At 48.3% G+C, this 5,760-nt stretch overlaps 1 pseudogene; it reads left to right on the top strand.

Moving 5' to 3' along the window:
• Positions 1–97: 97 nt before the first annotated feature.
• On the top strand, positions 98–5,283 carry LOC116896099 (annotated as a pseudogene).
• The last annotated feature ends 477 nt before the right edge of the window (positions 5,284–5,760 follow it).

Below are 5,760 nucleotides of genomic sequence, written 5' to 3'. Positions count from 1 at the left end.
AAGGTGATGTCACCCTGAGGTGCTGGGCCCTGGGCTTCTACTCCTGCTGACATCACCCCTGACCTGGCAGTTGAATGGGGGAGACCTGACCCAGGACATGGAGCTTGGGGAGACCAGGCCCAGGGGATGGAACCTTCCAGAAGTGGGCATCTGTGGTGGTGCCTGGGAAGGAGGAGCAGAAGCACACATGCCATGTGGAACATGAGGGGCTGCCTGAGCCTCTCACCTTGAGATGGGGTAAGGAGGGTGTGGGTGCAGATCTGGGGTCAGGAAAAGCTGGAGCCTTCTGCAGGCCCTGAGCTGGTCAGGGCTGAGAGCTGGGGTCATGACCTCCACCTTCATTTCCTGTACCTGTCCTTCCCAGAGGCTCCTCCATCCACTGATTCCAACATGAAAACCAGTGTCATTTATGTTGTCATTGGAGCCGTGGTCATCATTGGAGCTGTGATCATTGGAGTTGTAGTGGTTGTTCTGAGGAGGAGGAAGAGAAATACAGGTAGGAACGGGCAGGGTCTGTTTCCCCTCAGCTTCCTTTAGAAGAGCGCTCTGTTCATTAATGGGAAGCACAGCCATACCCCTCATTGCTACTGTCTCCAACTGGGTCCTCTGTCAGTTCTGGAAACTTCCTCCTGTCAAGACCTTCCTTGAACTCTCACAGCTTTTCTTCTCACAGGTGGAACAGAAGGAGACTACGCCTGCTCCAGGTTAGTGTGTGGGGCAGGAGTGTCCCTTGAGGGTATTGGAGTGGCTGGGAGATGCTGGGGAGCCTGGGAATCCATAGGCTCCTCCAGAGAAATCTTCTGGGGGCCTGAGTTGTACCATGATATGAATCCATACATAAGCATATACATATACACATATACATATACACATATACATATATACATATTCATATGTTTTGTTTTACCCTAGGCAGGGACAGCTCCCAGAGCTCTGATGTGTCCCTCCCAGATTGTGAAGGTGGCACTCCGGGGTCTGACTGGGGAGGGGCAATGTGGACATGATTAGGTTTCAGGGACTCCCAGAATCCTCTGTGAGAGGAGGTTGTTGGGCTGTTGTCTTACAGTGATGGCTTCAGACTCTCGCTTCTCCAAGGAAGACAGCTGCCTGAGTGGACTGAGGACAGACGATGGTGTCAGGTCTCCTGTGACATCCAGAGCTCCCCTAGTCTCTTTTTTTTTTTTTTAGACACCAGTGTCTGATGTTTCCTGTGATTCCATGGCTTCAGTGTGAAGAATCAGGAGCCCAGCCTGCCCTGTACTTCAGGACCTGTCCCTGTGCTGTTGCTTTCCCTCCACAGTTAACCTTTGCTGGTCCAGCTTGGTGTGGGGGGTGGGACATCTGCATCCTGTCACTCCCTGCTATGCTGAGCTTCAGCCCTGCCCCACCCAACCTTGACCAGCAAGGAAGACAGGACCACAGGAGATCTTCTTCGCTAGTTTACTCAGGAACCTTGATACAATCTTTCTGACCCTCTCCCACTCTCTTTTCTCTCCCTTCCTTCTGACTCTCTTTTCTGACCTCTCCTCTCTCTTTTCTGACTCTCTCTCTCTCTCTCTCTCTCTAAACGCCTGCACCACACTTAAATAGCCAGCACTGGCCAGTCCTAGCAAGCCACGGGTCTTGCATACATAGGCTGTCACTATGCGGAAGCCAGCGGACCAGGCAGACATAGCCAAACAAGGACTTGTTTACTGCAAGGAGCGCCCACTGTTGGGAGGGTGAAGTGAAACCAGCGCCTATCTTTTGGAGGGCATGTCGCAGCCTCTACAGTTCCCTTTGTTTAATTAATCAGGCAGGCAAAGGCACCTCTGAGCGTGAACCCCCTGTCTTAGGATCATCCTTCATTAAACCCGTCAGGGGACAATCGTCAGCCCACAAGGTTCCATGCCTTAGGTAGAAGGGAAGTTGCCCGTCACTGGGCAAGGTCACCACATATACTTAGGGGCAGGTGCAACTAGGTCTTGAATGACCGTAGAAGCCAGGCTCTGAGGGGACTGTCCTGCTCCAATGGCTGTAAATGTCTGTACTCACATAGCCGTGTGCCACCTCTTGAACAAAACCTCATTCTACAGAGACACCACAGGCTCATTAGGGAGACCAGCAGCAAGAGTCCAGCTAGGGCTCCTATACCCACCTACTGCTTCAGATGATTCATAGCAGCAGCAACCAAGATGACAATCCTAGCCAGTCCCATCCCACATGTGGAGTTCATAGTCACGGCGGCTACACGAGCTGATCCATTAAGAAAATGGGAATTTCCAGTCCAATTACCAAAAAAAATAACTTGACAACTGTTTAGACAACTAGAGGAGGGGCTTAAAGGTCATGATGTATGGGCACAGAGTCTCGAACACCGAAAAATTGGCAGCAGCCTGTTCATTGGCATATTCAATTAGAAAAGCTCTCCAATCTAGATACTGCCCTGGACTGAGGCATTGCACCAGGGTGGTCCAATCATTAGGAGTCATGCAAAATCTGTGTAGAGCCTCAATTTGAGCTATGGTAATGAGGCCAGAATGCCATATGTCCTGACTGATTCCGGCCAGAGACTTGATCACCTTAAAGTCTAAAGGCTCATGATACCTTTGTTGGGATTAGCATCCACAAACAGGATAGGCCAGATGTAGTTCTGTGCGGACTGCCTTCCCACACTTCTGGCAAGCAGAATGTACTACCTGAAACTCTACTCCTCCCCTACAACATTGCAGGGAGGAGGAGCCGTGGGGAACGCCCAGGAGGTTCTTCCACCATTTTAGGTTTTTCCTTTTCTTTTCTTCTGTCTATTCCTTAGCGACTGTTTCCGTGATTTGATCTATCAACTCTTGTAACTCTTCTTCTGAATCTGTTTCTGCCTGTTTCCTCCTCAGTATCTGTCTTTTTCTGAGTCTGTCTCTTTGTGCTTTCCCTGCTTTTTCTGACCCTCTCCTCTTGAAGATTTCTAGGCAGCTTGCCCTTCTATAGCTGCCCAACAACATTTTGATCCTCAAGGCCAACTAAGCGCCATACTGTACGGACCCAGGTCTTAGAGCCCCTGTTCCTGGGGTAAAAATCAAGGTCTTTCCCTAACTTGTCCCAGCTCGCTGTCCGGAGATTCAATACTAGAGGCTGCGTAACCAGGGTGTAAATGGCACGATTCGCCTTAAAAATCTCTATGGTGCTTTTTTTATTTTTAGTTTTCGCTTCAAACAGCTTTGAAGAGCCAGAAAAAGTGAACTAGACTGTGAGGTCCCCTATGACAAAAACTTTCTATGCCAAGTGGCTAAATACTGTGTGTCTTGTTACTTTCGGTTCGCTGCTCCTGAATAAATTTTTCAGGCGGTCTACCTTATCAAATCTGGATCAGTATGACTCTGTGAGGTTTCCAGAGCCTAGTCACACCTTTTAAAAACACAAAGACAAAATCTTTCTCCCAAAAAACTGTGTTCCTTAGTCTGAAACCAGAAAACCTGGTATCTTGTACTCTCTCCCAGAGTAATAATATAACCATAAAACTCAAAGTCACACCCATCATAATATCCCCTTGCTCCTGGAGCAAATTGACCCTTTGATACAGCAGCAAAATTCCCGCTTTTAACTATTAATATTACCCTGAACATCTAAAGCTTCTGCAACACCTGCGGATAGATTACTTACAGCTGCGGATAAATTACTTACAGCTGCCGCAGACTGTACTAAGGAGGTACGGGATATGGCTACAGCAACGGCTGTGGCGGCAGAAACTGTTATTAACAGTAACAATGGCTGTAGTAATGCAGAAAACTCTCCAGATTTCCGGGTGTAAGCTACGTCCCTCTTAACTTGTCCCAAAACCAGGAACCTTATAGTCTCAATCCGAGAGCGTTGTGACTTGTCCCAAAACCAGGAACCTTATTGTCTCAATCCAGAATCCTAACCCTCGGCCCCAAAACCTGGGAAAAATTATTGTCTCAATCTGAGAACTTAAACCTCGCCCCCAAAACCTGGGGAACTTTATTGTCTCCTTTGGTTTGTTGTTCGAACTTACTTTTGGGTTCGCCCCTACTTTAACTTACTGGTTCGGCTGTTGCTGTGAACTTTACTTTTGGTTCGCTGTTACCGCGAACTTTACTTGCTCACTACCCTGAGACTTTATAGCCGCTTATTTCCCGCGGTCCTTATGGTCCCACCTTACCTTGGGAACTTTCCAGCGCTGCCCTGACTGCAAGAAGTTCTGATCTCGGAGAAAGTTGAGTCCCTTTACGGATTCGAGGACTCCCCATATGGGCCACCACTTGCCGCCTACCAACCTCAACCAGCAAGTGAAGACACGACCACAGGAGATCTTCTTCAAGCAGTTTCACTCAGAACCTTGTCTTCTGACCTCTCTCTTCTGACCTCTCTTCTCTCTCTCTCTTCTCTCTCCTGACTCTCTGCCTTCTGACACTCACTCTCTCTTCGGGAACGCCTTCTGCACCACACTTAAATAGCTAGCACTGGCCAGTCCTAGCAAGCCATGTGGGTTATGTAGATAGGCTGTCACTATGTGGAAGCTAGCAGGCCAGGCAGACATAGCCAAATAAGGACTTGTTTACTGCAAGGAGCGCTCACCATTGGGAGGGTGGAAGGCGGAAACCAGCGCCATCTTTGAGGCGCGGCACGTCGCAGCTCTCAACAAAATGTGGTCTCTTAAATGCTTTAACCTCCCTTCAAGCCCACAACCCACTAAAGGTAGTGGGAAAAAATGGGTAGTTTAGGATGAGAAATGGACCTGTTTAGGAATCTTTTCGATCTTGGAGCAAGTTTTCTGTGTTGTCAGGAAATCAGCAGTTCAGGTCACAGGTTACTTCATTAGTGTCCAGATAGCAGCAATGGTAGCATGACCTTGCAGAAACTGCTAGAACGCACACAAATTGGCATGGGTCAGCAGGAGGGATTGGGATTAGCAAAGACACCAGGAGAAGTTCCTTAGCAAACTTCTGTCAGGGAAGAGCAGATCAGTGAAGACAGGAGACCAAGAAGCATTACAAAGAGAGCTATGCAAGCAATCCAAGCTTCCTGTCACTGTCTATTGTATCCCATTTATTCTCCCTCCAAACTTCGCATGTCCTCCATAAGTCTTGCCTCACCAAGTGTCTTGCCTTAGCCTGTGAGTTTATCTTAGCCAAACTTCACATAAGTCTGTATCATTCACAGATTGACGTCACTCTGCCAATCAGCCCAGTCCACGGAAGCAGCAGGGAGCCGCCAGCACACCACCAGGACATTTCTGGTGCATTTCTCTCTATGGAGTCCACACTAGTGGAGGTCCACAAAGCAATGTAAGGTGAACCAACCCCTGTGTGTTGTAATCAAATAACCCTAGATCATGGGTCCTTTCACGTCCTTGCTTTAGCAGAATGTCCTTTCACTTGTGTCTGCTTCAGGAAAGCACTCCTTCACATGTTTGCCTCAGCAAAATACCATCCACACAACTGACTTTCAAAGGAAACCAAAAGTTTGAGCTTCATGGCACTTCAGAAAAGCTGTCCACAGCTGAGAAGAACTTCCCACCGGAGGGAAGATGCTGGATGGGGATGGTACCTGGGCATTCCTTGCTGGTCATTGTTTGTCCTGACTTCACAGAAAGAAATGGTGTTCTGGAGGCTTTGTGCCAATTCCGTGGACTCGGGCAAATTGGCAGATTGGAGCCCAAATTTTAGATATGTTAACTGATACAGACTCACATGGAGTTGGCTGAGACAGATTCATGTAGAGTTTTGCTAAGACAGACTCACATGGTGTTTTGCTGAGCTGTGGAAG

Source organism: Rattus rattus, chromosome 3 (genome assembly GCF_011064425.1).
Source record: "Rattus rattus isolate New Zealand chromosome 3, Rrattus_CSIRO_v1, whole genome shotgun sequence".
Taxonomy (NCBI): domain Eukaryota; kingdom Metazoa; phylum Chordata; class Mammalia; order Rodentia; family Muridae; genus Rattus; species Rattus rattus.
Note: the sequence above shows the minus strand (reverse complement) of the source record. Positions and strands in the feature narration are given on the sequence as shown.